At 56.0% G+C, this 19267-nt stretch overlaps 1 protein-coding gene across 1 annotated transcript in view; it reads left to right on the forward strand.

Moving 5' to 3' along the window:
* The first annotated feature begins 345 nt into the window (after nt 1-345).
* The window catches only part of Cdh22 (cadherin 22), a 112437-nt gene continuing 93515 nt past the window's right edge, over nt 346-19267 (forward strand). Inside the window, exon 1 of the mRNA XM_063248253.1 lies at nt 346-694. The gene's annotated coding sequence lies outside the window, so the exon portion shown is untranslated. The remainder of the gene's footprint in view (nt 695-19267) is intronic.

Below are 19267 nucleotides of genomic sequence, written 5' to 3' on the forward strand. Positions count from 1 at the left end.
AGCCTGCCCCCACCTTTGCCCGCATCCCCACTCTTTTGAAGCCAGACTCCTGTAGTGGTGGGGGACATGGGAAAGCCCTAACGCAATAAAGTCTTGTGAGGAATAGGTCTGGTCTCAAACTGGGGACAGAGGAGCTGAGCTGCCAGGCTGGGAGGGTGACGGTCCCCCTCCTGGGGGCGCTCCCTTCGCGCGGATCTGGGGCCAGAGGAGGGAGGGGCATTGCCAGGGTTGGGGGGTGGGGGGAGTTCCTGGGACTGGGCAGCGGGAGGCAGAGGGGCCAGTTCCTCCCGGAGGGAGGGGCCCGATCGCGGGCTGGGGGGCCGGGGCTCGGGGCTGCGGGGTGCGCGCCGGCGGCCGCCTGCGGTTTGGCGAGGCGCGGCGCTCCTGCCCGGCGGGCGCTGCATTCTCTGAGTCTCCACCAGAGGCTGCGGGAGGAAGGAAGGGATCCGTCCCTTGCACACTTCCCCCCTAGTCAGACACGCACACTCCCTCGCTCCCGCTCGCTCACTCCCTCGCTCTCCTGCTCAGACACACACGCGCGCACACGCCGCCGCGGCTCCCCCTCTCGCGCCCGCTCTCCCTCCGGCTCCTCCGGGCGGCCGCGGGGCTCCGGACTCGCCCGCCCGCGCCGGGGCTCCCGCCCCACGCAGCGTCCCGAGGCGGCAGCACCGGGAGCCCCGGGCCGCTCCCCGAGGTAAGAACGCGGGGTGCCGCGGAAGGGGCGGCCGGATCGCCCGCCGGGGGAGGCTGCCCGGCCCGGGGGAGCCCCGCTCGGGAGCGGCCGGCGGCGGCGCGGGGGGCCAGGCGGCCGCCGCAGGGGGAGCCCCGCGCCCCCTCCCCTCGGCGGGCCGGGCGGGGAGGGAGTTTCCCACGTCCAAACTTTCCCCGGCGCGGAGCCGGAGCCGAGCGGCTTCTCGGCCCGGAGCCCCGGCCCCGCCCGCCCCCACCCTCGCCCAGCTCGGGGCGCGCAGCCTCCGGGACCCCGCAGGCGGAGGGGTGGCGGCGCCGGGGCTGAGCCCGCGCGCCCAGAGGGGCTGGGGAGCTGGCGCACGCCTGCACGCGGGGGCCGGGACCCAGGCGTTCCCAGCCCCCACCCCACCCCGCGCTACCGGGGTTCGGCTCCCAGCCCCTCCCAGAGGCGGGGTCCAGGGCCGGGAAATACCGCACAGCGCGAGCGTGTGCGCGGGTGTGCGTGTGTGTGCATATGTGTCTGTGTGTGTGTGTGTGTGTGTGTGTGTGTGTGTGTGTGTGTGTGTACGCTCGAGGTCGTGCCGCGTCCGGGGGCTCCCACGGTCTGACTCCAACCGCCGCGACACGCACGGCTGCGGCCACCTCAGGGTGCAGGGAGCTGGCCACGGGGACCCCTGCAGCCCCACTGGCGCGACCCTACGCCCTCCGACCGTCGGGTGGACAGGCGTCCAGTGAGGGCCAGCGCAGCCCTTCTCCTTAGAACCCGACTGCCTAGGCACGATTCTCTCCACGGAAGAAGGTTGAGGCCCAAAGCCTCACGTCTAAAGGGAGCACCCTCGGGACTGAGCCTGGGGGCGGTGTGGGCTGTGCGGTGCACTGGGTGCCCGGCGACCCTCGGTAGGCAGTTCAGACCCAACTCGCTTGTTGCTGCTCTGGACTTGACCTCCCCACTCTTCTGGGCACTGCAGGTCCCCTTCGGGACTTAACGCATTCAGAGACCACCAGGTGGGGCTGTAGCCAGAGGAGCTGGCGGGAGTCCCCCGGGTGTCCCCGAGCCGCAGGAGCACCCTCTGGCGGTGGGCAGTGAAGCTGTCTCCTGAAGCCTCCGCAGGCTTCCCACAGACTCTCTGGGAGCCCTCGCGCCTTCTGTCGCCCTGGCCGGGGGTCGCCACAGCTTGCACCCACTAGTTCGGTTTATGTGAGGCTGATTCAAGCACTTTCCGAGCCCCTGGAGCTGGCCAGGGTGCTCAGCACCGGACAGCATTTCATCTGAGGGTTTGGGCTGCTCCAGCTGTGTGCTGGTACCAGGACCAGGGTGCTGGACCTCAACCTCTTCCTCCCCCAATGCCCAGCACCGCTTCCCCGGAACCTAAAAGCTCCTCCCCAACCATCACTGCCCTCTGTCCCTAATTCCTACCCCGTAAATGCTCATCAGGGCCCACTCTGTCCCCTTTAAATTACTGCTCTTATGCGGTTCCTTTTGGAATTTGGCCTCTGTACCATAATGACGTCTTTTGGCCATTGTCCATTCATCACTTACCATTTCCCCATGTATCTTCCATCTCGCCTGCCTCAGTTTCTCTCATGCAATCACCTGCTCCTTCACCCCTGACCGCAGCCACTTGCCCACGCTACTCCATCCCATTCCTCAGCTTTTCTCAGGGCCTGGGACACTCCTCTTCCAGTCTTCCAGGGAAGGACAGCCACTGTCCATGAAGAAGCACTACTTCCTGGGGTGCACAGCGCACCCTGGGAACCCTCCCCAGAGACTCAATGGCAGGTGCTTTGGCAAACCAACAGGTTCTGCCTCAGCTAAGGGCACCTGACCCTCCTGGGTGGCCCTGAATGCTGGTTCTGGAGATAAGAACCGTTTTCCTTGTTCCTGATGGCACCATGGGAGCCACCTGAGCTGCTGTCTTTCTGATTGGAAAGCATTGGAAACAGAGACCAAGGCCACACTGCAAGCTCTACCCAGAATGGGAAGCCAGGCTGCCTGGCTTCCTGACCTCGCCAACTCTCCTTGTACCCTTGGCTAGGGGGAGTGGGGAGCAGCTTCCTGTCTTCAGACTGCAGGCAGAACAAAACACCTGTGCAAATGCTGCAGGAGGTGTTTAAGTTAGGACTCCAGGGCTCTCAGGGGACAGCAGTTAATGACTCTGACAGAAACCTAAATAACAGACATAGAAGACAAAACATATCCCTTAAAAGTATGCATATTGCAACCAAGCAAGTTATAGCCCTTCTGCAAAGTGTGTGTGTGTGTGTGTGTTGTTTCTGGTGTGATTTGTGATCATTGTACCTAACGGCCACCTTCCTGTGCCCCTTCCCCAGGCTCTGGCTCTCTGGGCTCCTCAGGAGCAGACTGAAGTCCCCAGGGAAGAGGCCAGGTGGAAGCTGGGAAAGGGGCCCCAAGAGGACTGGCCCTTCCCAAGTTAGCAAAGTTTGGAGCAGTCAGTTTATTTACCACATGGGCAAGAGGAGTCAGCCAATTAAATTTCCTCTCCTCCCTGGTTTTTCCCTGCTTTTTCTTCCATCAGGAAGCTCCGCTTGGAAATGCAGGCTCAGGTATTCTGAAAGGGAGAGAGAATGATCCCTGTTTATATAACTTAGGCAGCAGCTGCTTGGCCTCATGGCCTGGGAGAATGGGAGCTGTGGATGGAGCGGCAGCTGTGGGAGGAGAAGGCCTCAAGGGGGACCTGGGTGAGGAGCCTGGGCTGCAGGGTCCCCTGTCCATCCCCAGTGCTGAGCCAGGGAGGGGCTGGGGACAAGGCAAAGAATCCATTGCTCATGGGCTGAGAGGAGGACCAGTCCCAGTCCTTGCCCAGGGAGAGAAGCCCATGTCCCCAGAAGGGTGGGCCTGCCTTAGAGCACCCTCAAGATGGACCGAACTCTTGGCCAGAGGTCTCCATTTCCTAGAGCCTTGGGTTTTGATTCTGATCTCTCTAGAGGAAGCTTAGATTTTTTTTTTTCTCTACCATTAGGACAAGTCAGACCTCAATTTTTCCATTAGAGCAATGGACATAATAAGACTATCTTTTCTCATGTGGAGGAAGCAAGAATTGCTATGAAAGGTAAATCCGTAGAATGCAATATTTTACCTACGTATCTGGCAAGTGAAGTAGGGGACATTTTGTCATGGAAGATGATGCAGAGTGGTTACGGGGGTTCAGGAGTGCGGTACAGGGAGGCTAGAGACATGACTGTCATGTATAGTTGGGCAGGTTGTTGACTGTTTTGAGAGTACTCAGAACAGAAGGAGAGTAAGGACTGCCATCTATTTTAAGCTCCACTCAACAAGTCAGGTGCTCTTGAAGCAGATTATGACTGCCCAGAGGAAGGGGCACCTAGTTCTAATTTGCAAAAGTCATGTACTCACCACCTGAGGGCCTCTGGAGCTGCTTGCCTCCTGGGGGACATGCTTTAATTACCACTCAGGTAGCCCAACAAGGGGTGAGGGGTGTCCACACCGCTCGCCCTTAGCCCCGTTCTCTCACGGTGGCCGTGCATCTTTCTGATTCTGCAAGGCTGGGCCTGAGTGCAGGAGGTGCAGGAAGCTGGGGGAGTCCCCCCTCCCGCAGACCCTGTCTGTCCCCGTCTGTCCCCGTCTGCAAGCCCCTCCTCCGTCTCCTTGTGATGCAGCTGGGATCTGCCTGCTTTCTCATCAGTCCCGTGCACCTTCAGTCATCCACTAGCTCCCAGTCGCTCCTCTAGAATATCAAGTAGCTGATTAAGAGCACAGATCGGGTCAGAGCAGCCCTGTGTGACTGTGGCCAAGTTACTTCACCACTCTGAGCCTCAGTTCCTTCCTCCGGGAAATGGGGGAGAAAGTCATACCGACCTCCCTGGGTTGCTGTGAGGATTACAGGTCCCCTGTGTGTGGTATTTGGCACCAAACCCAAAGCCCAAAGCCAAGCACATAGGATGTTCCATAAATACAGCAGTACTACTGTTCATGTCCCTTGGTTCGTAACTCCTCTTGGTTCTGGGGCTGACGACAGTGGTTTCTCCCTGTTTAGTTTTGCACCTGAGCTTGGCTGCCTAGGCAGTGGAGTCAGGAGGGCCAGGATCTGCCCCTGACCTCAGGGTCCTCTGGATAATGACCTTTGCCTCAAAGGAAGTGGAAAGCACCCAGTCATATGACCATGGGCAAAGAGACATGGTCTAGGCTCTCACAGATGCGTTTCTTCTGGTCTTCCAGCCCCATTTAACAATCCCTGCTGACCCTCAGACCTCACTGGCTTCTGCCTAAACAGAAGTGGCAGCTTCCTCCCCTGGGGCCTCCTGACCTCCACCCCTTCCACCATACTCTGCCGCAGCTAGAGTGATCTTTCTCTAACGCAGGTGGGATCATGTCACTTGCTTGATTAAAGCCCTTCCATGGCTCCCCATCGCCTACTGAATTAAGTCCAGGCTCTGCACAGTGACATTCAAGGTCCTTGTAATCCGTCTGCGTCCTCCTTTATCTCCTACTGTGCCTCCCACCTGACACTCCCGCAGGGGGTGACATCTGCCCTCCTACCCAAATGTCCTGTCCCTGTCCAAGATCTCCAGAAGATTTGTGACTCAAACCCAGATAGCACCCCTCTGCCTGTCTGTCTGGCCTGGCATCCATCCTTTATGTGCTTTAAAACGTGTGTTGCCTGTGTGCGTGAAGGGTCTACAGTGTGCTAAGTGTGGTGCTAAGTGACCGAGGTGCTGTGGAGAGCAAGCCAGGTGGTCGGGGCGGGAGATAATTAACAGTTCTCATGCCCAGGATGAGAGCTGATGGGGCTGGGGCTTCCAGGAAGAGAGATGTTTAGCAGAGAAGAGCAAGCTAAGCGGCAGTTGTCTAAGGTATGAGGAGGGGGTTTGGGAGTAGAGAAGCAGACTCCTGACCCAGGGATGAGGGTGCCGGGAGAGCGCTGGAGAACAGAAGCGGGGTTGGCTGCAGTGGCGGACAACGGTTAGGCAAGGGAGCGGGATGATCAGAGGAAATGAAGCCAGGTAGTTCTGCAACCCAAAGTGGAGCTTGGACCAAATACTTGAGCAGCAGGGAGCCCTCAAGGGCTTCAGCAGCGGGGGAGCAGAGTGGCCTTTGCCTTCAGAAGCCTTGCCAGGAGCTGGGTGGAGGAGGGGTTGGAGGACAGAGCGGGGGATGGAGGATGGTGCAGGACCAAGAGGGCTGGGGGACTGCAGGGTGCAGAGGACAGGAACAGACCTGTTCCTGACATGGGAGGCTCCTGGGCTGTGGAGGTGGGGAATGTGAGAGGAGACGAGAGGCCAGAGGGGGACGGGGGGCCTGCGTGCTAGTGGGACTGGTGAACAGAGCTGCCCAATGGGCAGTTGTACAAAACAGTCTGGGGCCACCCTGAGCGTGCTGGGCTGGAGGTAATCTCCAAAGGTAGGAAGGTGGAGACGCTCGCTCACCATTCAGTATAAGTCTGTGGAGGGAAAGGAACTCGAGGGGCACTTGGACCTCAGGGCTGGTACCCCTGTGTCTGCCTTGACCCTCCAGATTCTTTCCACTGGCTGCCTGGTATCACCCACAGCATAGCAGATCAGTGTTTCTCAGCTGGGGCAGCTTCACATCCCGTGGGACCCTTGGCCACGTCTGGAAACATTTTTGGTTGTCACAACTGGATAGAAGGCAGCTGCTGGCACCTAGTGGGTAGAGGCCAGGGCTGCTGGGAAACGCCCTGCACCGCACAGGGCAGCCCGCCCCCCCCCCCCCCCACTTCCACAGCCCCAGATCTGTCAGTGCAGAGGTAGCATGGAGCCAGGCCTGGCTGAAGTCGAGGAGGCAGGAATAGATTTTCCTCCCTGCCTCCCCAGGGTCAAGCCCGGCACAAGGCACAGAGCCAGCAACACCCACTCCCCGCTGAGCCAGATGCCTGCCTGCTCAGCCCCTCCCTGCCGGCTCGGCCACCTAATGCGTGCAGGGCTGATAGAGGAGGCGGGAGGGGCCCTGGGGAGACACTCTTAGGAGCCCTGAGGCCCAGGACGAGCTGCCCTGAGTGTAGCTCGCCAGTCTCTTTCTTCCTGTGTCTCGTTAAATTCTGTCATTTCTTTGTCACCCAAGTAAATAGATGTTATTTTTTAAAAATAGCCAAGTTACAGATAAACAAAACAAAAAACATGACAACCTGCTGATTAAGAGCACAGGCTGTGGAGTCGGACAGAGCTATCTCAGCCCTGGCTCCTCCACTGACTAGCTGCAGGGGCCTCTGTGTCCTGGTCTAAGAAATGGCTAGCAGGGTGCGGAGAAGAGTGGAGGCCGGGGGATCTAGACAAAGGCCTGAGAGCAGGGCTGGGCTGCCAGCAAGTATTCATTACTGAGTGACTACATATGCGTGTACATGTGCAAATTTATACGTGTGTGCATACGTGTGCATGTTTTCACGTATGAAAGCATTTTTAATTAGCCACATGCCCCCACCTCTTGGCTACCACTTTGATGCCTACTCTTGTTGACACAGATAGATTTTTAAAAAATCGGAATGGCATCTTGCTTTATTCATCTGCCTCTGTAACCTGCTTTTTCCACTCCATAATATATTGTGAATGTCTCGCCATTTCGATAAATATACATCTACATCATCATTTTTTAAGAGCTGCATGGTTTGCTATTGTGTGGCTGGTCCATAATTCATTTAGCCAGCCCCCACCGTCGGACGTTTGGGTTGTTTCCAATCCTTTGCTCTTACAAACAATTCTGTGATGAACATTCTTGTACGCATGTATTTGCGCTCTTGTCCAGTGATTTCCTCAGGGACCAGTTGGACATTTTTGGCAGAAGACATGTGGTCCTGACCGGATTCCTCAAGTAGAAGCCCTCGTGCCCAGTGAGGAGGGGGCTGGGGGGCTGGGGGAAGGCAAAGGATGCTGGGTAGTGGAGGACCTTTTGGCTCCGGAGGACCGTTTGGCTCCTGGGGCAGGTTCTGGTGTTGAGACAGTGGCCCACTCCAGATGAAGCCAGAAGGCCCTGCCCATCTTTGTTGTCACAGCAACACTTGCAAAATGGGGGGCTCAGGGTGGGGAGGTGGACGGTGTGTTGTGATAGACAGGGTGACAGACACCAGGCAGATGGGGACATGAGGTGGATGGGCTGAGGAAGGCTGATGGACGGGTAGCAGAGGCAGGTGGCTCCAGGTCAGCAGGCAGACAAAATGATGGACAGGTGACGAGCTGGGCAGATTCAAGTGGCCAGACATAGGATGGTAGCTTCATGGTGAGGCCCACGGGGGGCCAGAGGCTGGAACTGTGTATTCAGGAAGACAGAGAGATGCAGTCAGGCTCCAAGGCCAAGAAGCTCCCAGGCTTACGTCTTCTGTGATCAGGTAGCTGTGTTTAGGTGGGTGCAGTTTGGAGCCGAAAAGGCCTCAGGGGTTGATTGTCCTTGTTCATTTTGTAGATGGGGAACTGAGGCCCAGGGAGAGGTGACAGTTTGCCCAGGGGCCCACAGGGGCTCAGAGTGCTCAGTCTTTGCCCCACTTGAGTCTATTTCCATTTCCTCATTCCCAGGGACTCCGACTGGGCTTGGGAAGGGCACAGGCTGGCAGAGGGAGGGGTGCAGCTTAGCAGGAGGCGGGGACAGGTGAGCATCTTCTCTGTTCACCCCACTCCCAAGATGCTTTGAGGGTCCAGAAGGCTGCCAGGCTTCATCCCAACTCCACCCCCTCGAACCAAGAAGTCTTAAATAGGCCACCCAACTCCCTGCCTCAGTTTCCTCATCCTCACTTAACCTTGAGGTTTGTTGGAAGAGCATGCTGCTGGCAGGGCTTTAGGAGGGACTTGAAGGGAAGAGAACGGAAGGGTGGCACGGGGGGAATCCGGGATCACCCAGCACAGACGGGGTGGCTCACTGAGGTTCTGCAGAACGGGGGCCAGAGGGAAAAGCACCAAGGAGACAGAATCAGTAGGGCTTGGAGAGATGCTTGGTTGTGGGAGATGTCGCAGAGGGTGGAACAAAATGTAACAAGGTCTCCAGCCTGGGTGTCTCGGAGAGCTGGGGTCCATTCGCCAACTTAGGGGAATCCGTATTGGGAGACATGGGGAGAAACTTAGAAGCCAGCTGATGTTATTCAACCCTCCTGCTTCTCTATCTGCCAGCCAGTCATCCATCTATCTTTCCAACCTGTCACCCTCCTGCCCACCCACCTCCATTTAAACACCCGTCTGCCCACAGTCCCCTCCACCACCTCCCCCGTGCATCCATCCCATCACCCACCTATCCATTCATCTTCCCACCTGTCACCCACCTACAATGTACCCCGCCTCTCTTCTCACCTCCCCCCACTCCCGCATATTCATCCTCCTCTTTCGGACATCTACCATCTGATCTGCTCACCCGAGATACACTTCCTGCGAGCCTACTGTGTGCCAGGCTGAGGAGAAATCTTGTGGCAAGCATTTGAAGATGCCTGATTGTAAAGATAGTGATTAGAAAAGCTGATGGTAGCCAAGCATGCGGCCACCTGCCTGTAATTCCAGCCCTCGGGGAGGCAGGAGGACCTCAAATTTGAGGCCAGCGTAGGCAACTTGGTGACTTAGTGAGGCCCTGCCTCTAAATTTAAAATTTTAAAGTGGCTGGGGATGTAATTCAGTAGGAAGGTCCTGGGTTCAATCCCCAGCACCCCATTCCCTCCACACATACCAAACAGGACAGAAATATTTTACCTAGACAAGAGAAATCTGAGAGGAACTTTATGTTCTCAAGCTATGAAGTGTGTCCTGTGTGGCCTAGGAATTAGCTGTGGTCCTGACCGGATTCCTTAGCCACTGTCATCACGTTTTGCCCCTGAATTCTGTAAGTGTGCCCGACACACTCATCAACACAGGCTGTCCCTTAGAGGCCAAGGTTGTATCTGTCTTGCCCTGCATCCTTACCGAGTGATGTTGGCTAGGGGAGGCCCAGTAGGGGCCCAGCGAAGTGTCTTGATCATGTGGCTGAGGAGCAGAGGGGAGGTTGCAGCTGGAGAGGTGGAGGTTGGCTCTGTGTGTGGAGAGCGTGGTCTGAAGTACTTACTCGGTGCTGTGTTTGGGCTGTGGTGGGTACCAGAATCTTCAGGGTGACTCCGTGTAAATGGCTGCAGTGTGGATAGCAGAGGCCTTAGGGCCTGGCCTTGAAGGAAGGTGGTGGGGTGATGGAGGACCCGAGGTCTAAGCCAGGGGACCGGTAGGGGAAGGGGCCCGGCCTGTGTCGGGGAGGGGCTGGGCCATGGAGCCCTGGTTCTCAGAAGGACCCTCGGGGTGGAGGGCTTACTGTTCCTTGTGTGCCACCACCCATGAGCCAACACTTCCCAGGTCCCTGTCCCCTTCCACGGCCCACCCTGCCCCTGGAGCCTCGTCCCCTCTATGGAGTCCCTCTCTCTTCTGAGCTTCCACTCTCCTCAGCCCCCAATCTCCCCATGAACCCCAAGCCTCCCAGCTAGACCCCAGCAGGATCCCCGCTGTCTCCCAGAGACCGTCTCTGGCCTCCTGGAGTCCTGCATTCTATCACTGAGCCCCTGACCCCGATGAGCCCCAGGTCCTGCACTGAGCCCCCGTGCCCTCCTGGGTGCTGGCCCTCTTCGCTTGGCTGGTGCCCCTCCCGAGCCTGTGTTATGAAGCAGGGAATTTCTGTCCCCACTCCACTCATCCCTCGTCTTCTCGTCTGCCTATTCCTGCTGCTCCCAGAGCTCTCGGCCTCCTTGCATAGCCCTGGCACCTCCGGGAACTCTAGTGCCACCCTCCATCCTGAGGTCCAGCTCTTACTGTCCCTCGAACACCCTCAGCGAGCAGCTGGTGGCTCTGACTCCAGAGCTACCCTTGGGCCTCTGCAGCAGCTCATTTGGCTTCAGGCTGGGGAAAAAACCTGGGCTTGGGCCCATTAGACCCTCCCCGTATCCTGCCCAGGACCCAGGGAAGCTTCGGAGACAGAGGGACTTGGAGGTCCCCAGGTAGACTGGACCGAGGGTAGGGGCCAGCAGCTTGGGCTGCTGAGCTCGGCTTGGTTCGTGGGCTGGGAGAAGCTGGAGACTCTTGCTGCTTCTGGGTTAGGAAAACAATCACAAATTAGAGAAAATGCTTTGGGAAATTGCTCCACTGTGTGAGGGGAAGGCCATCTCAAGAGGGAGGGCACGAGGCTCCAAAGCCAGCAATTGCTCCCCGTGGCCTCACCCATCAGCCTCAAACCATCTGCTTGGCGTTCAAGGCCCAATCGCATCATCTGACAGGGTCGCTTGCCAAATCCTGACCTGCACCTGCCCCGGCTAAGCCATTGCTCCTAGCTGGGTTCCCACCTGCATGCTGTGCTTCCCTGGGCTGGGCCCTCCCCGGCACTCACAGCGTGAGCTGTTATTTCTTGAATCATCTCTTTGACTGGTCCCTAGAGGACAGGAACTATGTCTTGTGCTAGTGGCAGCCAAAGGTAAACAGATGTGGGCACCAGCCCTCCACTGAGTCAGACTGGCTGGGTGGCCTTGGGCAGGTTCCTTCAACTTCCTCAGCCTCTATTTCCTAATCTGTGAAATGGGAGAGTAAGAGCTCCCTTGCCAGTGGTTCTAGGGAATGGATGAAGTTGTGCTTACACCATGCCCTGCTCTTAGCAGGTTTCACATTACCCGAGGTGCCCTCTGAGTCTTCCTGGAGGTCAGAGCTCAGGGCTGTGAAGGCCACTTATCTCTGAGCATCCACTTCTCAGACTGTTCCTGCCACCTGCCCTGTGCATGTCTGTCTGCCAGGCTCTTCCTGAGAGCCACGAAACCAGAGCACATTAGCTTCAGGACAAGCGTGGGGGTGGGGTGCAGGTGGAGGGTCCCTGATATGGGAAGCTGAGGAAATAAATATTGACTCTTATGAGTCATTTGGCCACGGGGCCTATGGAAGCCTGGCAGCGTCCTTCTGGAGGCATTAGGACAGCAGCCATGAGCTGGGATTCCGAGCCACACTTCCCAGGCTTGAGTCCCTCTGCTGCCCCCCTCCATCTGCCCACCCCCCAAGGGTTACTAGGCTCCCTGGGCTTCACTGGTTGTTGATGGGAATGGTCACAGCACCTGCTTCCAGGGTCAGGGTGCAGCTTAAGATAGCAGCCCCTCTGTGAGGGCCCACTTGGAAGATGGGGAGCCTCCAAGGACACAGGTGTGGGTGGCAGGAGCTCAGGTGGGCAGGAAATGGGCTTTTAGTACTGGGTATTTGCAAAGCTGAAGTCCAGCCAGATTCTGTCAATATGGTCTCTCCCTGGGTAGGAGAGCATGGTCACTTTTTCTGGAGACTGTCAGGTGCCTCATTTGGAGATGGCCAGGCCACAGCTGTTCCCCACAGGGGTGGCTCTGCTGAGGGTGGCAGGAAAAAAGATCTGGGGCTCTAGAGGCTCTCTGAACTGCCCCTCCCTCATGCTGCTCCCCTTCTTTCTCTGGCCCAGTGGAGGTGCCTGGCATCTTGATGTCTTCCTGGCAGTTAGAGGTGAGGCGAGCCACTGTCACTTGGGTGGCAGAGGTCTCAGGGGCCTCCCTGCCAGCGGATAGTAAGCAGTGGGTAGGGGCTCATCCCGGGCACCCCTTCCTCAGCCACGGTGGATCTGGAGCTAGCCTTGCTAGTGTCCACTGCGGGCTGGGTCTGTGCTGGGCAGCAGGAGGTGCAGTGGTCCAGGCGTGTCCCTGAGGAGTGTGGCAGGGAATTCCAACTTCTTCTTCTCCTTGGGCCTCAGTTTCCTCATCTGTCCCTTTCTTTAGTGTCCTTTCTCTTGTTCCTGTCTTTCTCCGCCTCCTAAGCCTCCTCCCCTAGCAGAGGAGGGGAGGCGCCCCGTGGAGTAGAGAGAGTTTGTACAAACTGAGGTTTTGGTTGGAACTTCTGATTGGCTGGCTATGGCCATTCTTTTCCTTGGTTGCCATAGCAGCCATTTCCCGGGGTTGTCAGTGATGAAACTCATAACATTGTTTTCAAATAATCCGTGTAATTGAAATAACAATTGAGCTGTTAACTCGTCTCTCACACCCAGGCTAGGACAGATCCTCCTCCCCTGCACCCTCCTCCCTACCCCAGGGAGCTCTGGCACCTCCCCTTGTCCTATCTGAGGCTCCAGCTTCTTCTCTGTGGTTGGAGAACAGAAAAAGCAGAGCGTGTTGCCTGCCTGCATCGTCACAGACTCCTGGAACTCAGAACTCCAGGGCCGAGCAGAACTTAGAGACTAGAAACCCCTTTGTGCAATCTGAGGCCCATAGGAGGAAAGAGACATAGCCAGAAAGATGCAGATGATCCAGGGAGGACAGTTCTGGGTTTTGGTGAAAGGTGGAGGTGGTGCATTACATTGTGGGTCCACGGAGGTAAAACCATCTCTTCTATGACTGTGATCTCCATATGTCACTGCTTCCATTTTGCAGATGAATGAACTGAGACCTGAGTAGTTTGCCAAAATATACATGTTTTTATAGCCTTTCAAAGAATACTTGTTGAATGGATGAGTGGGAACACAGTACTGCTCACCCCTCATTTCCCCAAGCTGGAATTGGGACCTGGCTTCCTTAGCTGGAGGATTTCTTGGAAGAGAATTGCTGATAATTTGGGGACATGCTGCTCAGAGAAAGAGAAAGAGGATATAGGAGAAAGGAAAGAGGGAATTCTCAAATACCAGCCATCCACACCTAACTCGGGTCGGGAGTTGTGCATCCAGAAGCACAAATGAGAAGAACATAGGGCCCCGAGGACCCATCCTGGTCCTCAGGAGGGCCTGGGGTGGACGGCAAAATGGAAAAGCATCACACACGAGAATGCAGGTCTGCCCAAGCAGCTAACTCTCTTCAGTGGCTGCTTCACAGGGATGAAAGCCTCCCCCCCCCCACCACAAGGAAGTGTCTGGTTGCTGTCCAAGGTACTCTCTGAGTTCGCAGAATGTGTGGGCGGCTGGGGTGGCTGGCGCTTGCTGGGATGGGGGTGGGGATGGAGGCATTCCTCTGAGCAAGTGACTGGGGAACAACGTACTGGCCTCCTTCCCTGGTTTCTGGAAGGAGGGTTGCAATTGCAAAGGTCTTGGCAACCTTTCCCTGTTCCCATTCATTTGTTCATTCATTCTTACTCAACACTTATGAGTACCTGCTCAGTGCCGGGCACCAGGATGGTCCATGGGTGTGAGCATTGGAATGATCCAGTTTCTTTCTTCAAGGAGTCCTTCAGTTCAGTTGCACACACATGCACATGCACGTACACACACCTCAGTGGCCAGTGATCTAGAGGGTGGCATGTACCAAAGGGGCACGGAGGAGGAGTGCTCTGCTCTGCCTGCAGGAATAATAAAAGTTCTCCAGGTGGATAATGGGAGGAGCCCTTCATGGGAAACAATAAAAAAGGGCAGGGCAGTGTTCCCAGGTTGGCGAGGAGTTACTGCATCCAAAGTGTTGCTACCTGATAGCAAGTGGCAGATTATAGAGACTGGGTCCTGCAGATTGACAGTGTGACCTGGTCAAAGTGCCACCAAGAGATAGGGGTGCAGCTGGGAACAAATCACTCCATCCTATACATTGTCAGAAAATCAGAACATCAGAGCCAGCTGTCTCTTAAGATGCTCTGGCTCAAATTGTCCATTTTCCAGATGGGAAATCAAAGGACTACAGCTGGGCAGTGCTGCACCTGGGGCCCCACGGTAAGAATGGAGCAGAGTGGGCCTTTGAAGTATGCTCTGACATCAAAGCCCCAACTATTTTCACAACTCTACAGCTGGGGGCAGCTTGAGGCTGCATCAGCTCAGCTGGGGAGCAGGGGTTGGCAGAGACAGCTGCCCCAGCATGGTCTGAGCTAGTTCCTCTCACAGGACAGGTGTCCAGCGCTCACCTTGCCAGGGCACAATTCCAGGAGGAAGGCTGAGCAGCAAGGCCGGCCTTCTGGCTAGAGGACCTGACCTGAGCTCCACCACTGACTCCAAGTGACCTGCAAGCAGATACCGCCCTCTCTGGGCCACAGTTTCCATGATCATCTCTGGCCTAACAGTCTCATCTTTGACTATGCCAGGGCAGGTGTCACTGGGCTGGGAGATAATTTGGACCCCCAGTGGACATTTGACAGTGACCGGGGACAGTTTCAGTTGTCCCAACTGGGGGGAGGGGACTGCTACCAACAGGTAGGGAACAGAGGCAGGGCTGCTGCTGTACATTGTGCCTCACATGGCCCCCAGTGCAGGGGACGATCCAGCCCAGATGTGGATGGTGGCCAGGTTAAGGAACCCTACAGTCTGAGGCTGTCTGTGAAAATCAAATGCAGCCGAGAGAGTGGGCACTGGGGGCTGTGCAGAATTGCACCCCAGATGTAATATGGGAAACACGCACACCATGATGTTGGGCAGACCTGGCTATGGAGAGAGGAACTTTAGCTCTCTGAGCCTTGGCTGCTGCCTCAGGAGCCAGTCATAATAGCAGCTCTCTCAGGGGACCACTGAAAGGATGTGATAAAATCTTATACACAAATGGCAGAGGAAGGAGAGCAACCCATGGAGTTAGGGGACACCTCGCCTCTCCGCCATTGTAAGCCCCTGTAATAAGCCGGCTCCAGAGTTAGATCTGCAGGCGCTTGGGCAACTTACTTACCTCTCCATGCCTCCATTCCTCATCTGTAAAATGGGGATTACAATAGTGCCCACCATGTGGGCTTGATGAGAAGACTGAGCATGCATTAGGAGCAGCTCGCAGTGCGGTTGGAGTGGTGCAGGGTGACTTGGAATCTGTCCTCAACAAGGTCCTGGCACAGAGCACTGGGCTCCCAGATGCTGGCCTCTCCAGATGCCATCTCTCCACAGCCATCAGCATCCACCTGTCTTCCATGGATGCCACTCAGGGCCTCTGTGCTCCTGTCAAGGCTATATGTCCCTCTCTGTCACCACCTCCCACCCTGCTTGTCTGTAGCTTCATGAGCCCCCTGGGACTGGCTCTCTCCTCCTTCCTCCCCATGGCACCCTCGTCTCATCCTCTCAGAGTTCTTGGGTCTGCCAGAGCCAGAGAGAGCCCAGGAGAACTGAATCCTAGGGGAGGGATCAGGTGGAAGGGAGGGATCACCTTACTTTGTGACTCACATCCCCAAACACACACATCCTGACCTCCAGTCCACTAGGGTCAGCCCTTGGCCAGCCCTCAGAGAATGGAGCTCTCTAGCATGGGCTTTCTCCAGCCCAGCACCACTGCCATCTGGGGTCAGATCCTGCCAGGCAGCACCCCTGGCATCTGCACACTAGATCTCAGCAGCTCCCTTCCCCTAGATGCAGCCAGAAATGTGTCCAGGCATTGCCACCTGTCCTCTGGGGAGCAAATAATCCCTGGCGAAGAGTGACTGTTGTAGAATGTTGCTATAAAATGTGACCTTCTGTCCTGTAGAGTCCTGCGAAAGAAGCTTTTAAATTCTAATGAATGTCTTTAAGTTGAACCTTTTATTTCATTTTTCCTACCACAGTTTCAATCCCTTGACCAGTTCTCCAGACCATCTTATTAGAAGCCTCAGGCCCAGCTCCAAACTCTCAGCCTGAGCCAGAAACCCTGGATCTTACCTTTACATCCCAAACTCTGCTCTGCAATTCCAACCCTTAATTCAAACCTTAGACCTCAGCTCTGATCTGTTCTAGAACTACAGATTTCCTGACCTCAAGTAGAATTCCCAATGCAAATATTAACTGCAAACGTGGAGCTCCATAGGAGGCCTACATTTCTAGATGTTTCCAACACCAGCTCCTATATCCCAGTGCCTGTCCACTGGCCTCTGGAGATCCCTTGGCTCAGATTCTCAGCTTGTTCTCCTCCAAGGTGATCCCAGGTCCCTGGGGGAGAGGCAGGAAGGACTCCAGGGCACAGCTCTGTCAATCTGAAGTCCCTCTCCCCTACCACCCTGGGCCATCCATCTGGAACATCTACCGTGTAGTCATTTGCTTATTCAAACATTTGACAGGCACCCACTTTCCAAGGTCTGTGCTGGACACCAATGCAACTATGGAGAATTGGACCCAATGTTTGTGAACGGAGACAGAAAAGTCGACAAACAAGGAGACAGATTGTTCAAAACAAAGATCTCTGAATCGTTTAAGAAACATCCACTGAGCAGCTATTGGATGCCAAGCTCTGTTCTAAATGCCGGAAACACAGCAGCCAGCAGGGAAGGAAACACCCTGTACTTGTGGAGCGAGTGTGTTTCAGAGTCTAGAGGCAGTGGCTGTGTGTCAGATTTGTTATGCTCTTTTGGATGTTGGGAAGAACTGGGGCGCTGTTTTATCTTGAATTGTCAGGGAAAGCCTCACCAGCTTCAGTCATTTGAGCTGACTTCCAAAAAAAGGGAGTGAGGGGGCCAGGCAGACATCAGGGCATGGGTGTCCAGGCAAGAGGACCAGCAAATGCAAAGGCCCTGGGGCTGGATTGTGTTTAGTCTGCTCAGAGAAAAGGCAGAGGCCAGGCTGGCTGAAAAAGACAGTGGGTAGGTAAAGGTCCGAGAACCGAGGTCATCTTATGAGCCATTTTATTGGAGTAAGATGAGAAGCCAGCAAATCTGGAGAGAAGCCGTGTTCTGATCTGATTTATGTTTTAACACCCTGAGAACAGTCCATAGGGGACAAGGGCAGAAGCGGGGAGGCCGGTCAGGAGGCTGCTGCAGTAATCCGGGCGAGAGATGACGGTGGCTTGCACCAGGCTGCTAACAATGAAGGTGGTGAGATTGGTCGGATTCGGAGTCTATTTTAAGGCAGAGCTGGCAGGATTTGCTGATGGATCGGATGTAGGGTATGAGATAAAGAGTGAAGTCAAGAATGACTCCAAGGCTTTTGGCAGAAGCAGCTGGAATAATGGAGGTGCCAGCTACTGAAAGGCCAAGAGCTGGAAGAGGAGCGCTTTTAGGGTTTATTTTATTTTGTCACTGTTGGTGTGTATTGGGTGGAGCTCAGGAGGCCGGCTTTGGACGTGCTGCATACGAAGTGTGCTTTAGGCCGCCGTGTTCAGCCCGTAAGAGTCCCCATGACTGAGGTTTGGGGGACAGACCTGAGTCGGGCTCCTCGAAGTCAGGGGTGAATCTGTGGAGTCTCATGCTATAGGACCGCACACGGCCACCTCAGGAGCAGGTGCGGACAGAAATGGGGAGTGGGGCCCGGCTAAGCTCTGGGTCCCCCGACATTTGGAAGGAGAAGCAAGGAAACCAGCAAGGTAGACTGTGAAGGAGCCAGGAAGGCGTGTGTGGCACGGGGGGCTGGCACGGGCCCAGTCTGGGGTAGGCAGGGAGGGCGTGGCGTGCTGGAGGGGATTTTAGGAGTCTTCGCGTGTTTCATCCATTTCCTGTCAGACAAGATAGAGAAAGGCATTCCAGGAAGAAGGAATGACCCATGCAAAGGCTCAGAGGCCTAGAGCCACTGTCCCTGGTGTGGGCCTCAGCCTCTCTGCTTTCATCTAACTCCCTGCCACTCCCCAAGTAGAGGGTGGGACCCCTGGGGATGCTCCCCCCTCTTGTCTCCCCATCACAATCCCACCTCTTCCTGAGGATGCTGTCTTTTGTGTGTCTCCAGAGCCAGCTCCCTTCCGCCACCCTGACAGCCCTGCCTGCTCCAGGTCCCCTGGACAGCAGACTCTTCCAGTTTGGAAGCCTCCAATCGCTTCCCAAAGCTCTGAGGATGAAATTTAAAATCTGCAAAGGCCTTCGCGCTGCCTGCCCCTCCTGTCTCATCTCCCCTTCCTTTCTATGCTTCCTGTCCCCGCAGGCCTCCCTGCTGCTCTTCCTGCTCATCCAGACCTCATCTGCCAGCCCCAGGGCCTTTGCCCTTGCTGTGCCCGCCCCTCGCTCCCCATCTGATGAGCCACCGCTGCCTGGGGAGCCCGGAGTGGCCCCACTTGCTGCTCTCTTGTTCCCTGTACATTTCTTCAGCAGTCGCTACCTTACATTTTAACAAACGCACAGAGTCAGAAGTTAATGATAATAGCAGCTAACAGTTACTGAGCACTTCAAGCTCAATAATAAGAGATAGTAAGTATATTAAGTGTTTCATTTAATTCCTCACACAACCCTACCAGGTAGCTATGATTATTGTTCCTTTTCTGCAGAGGAGGAAATGGAGGTCCAGAAGGTGCAAGGGCACTTCGTAAAGAGTGGAACTGGGAAATGGGCCCAGGAAGCCCTGGTTCCAGACCCACCAGTCTTTCCTTCCTAATATTAAGCTCTGTGGGATGGGGGACCCTGTATGTCTTGCTCAGCACTTCCTCATCTGCATCTGTCTGAGGGAGGCTTAGTAAATGTTTGTTGAATGAATGAATGATGGATGGAATGAATGGGTAAGGATGTGAGCAGTGCAGGGCTGGTGGCGTGGGGCTGCAAGCCAGGCGGCTGGAACGGTAGGCAGCATGAGACACTAAGGGTTCTGAGAGGCAGACACCGAGTCCAGACTTGGCTGGGGGCCATGGGAGCCACGGGGCTCTCTGGAGCAGAGGAGGGCGGAGCTCAGATAAGTATTTAAGAAAGATGCCTGCCGCAGGCTGCTGCTGCTGCGGAGGACCAGAGGTGGGGTCCTTCCCTGCCCAGCAACCAGGCAAGACTGGCACCGGCCCCTCCCACTTGGCCCTATTAGCATTCCGAGTGTGGCTGGGCTCCACAATTAACACAAAGGTACAGTCATTCATTC

This window comes from Cavia porcellus, unplaced genomic scaffold (assembly GCF_034190915.1).
Source record: "Cavia porcellus strain 051 isolate PalLab524CR breed Dunkin Hartley unplaced genomic scaffold, mCavPor4.1 scaffold_5, whole genome shotgun sequence".
NCBI lineage: Eukaryota > Metazoa > Chordata > Mammalia > Rodentia > Caviidae > Cavia > Cavia porcellus.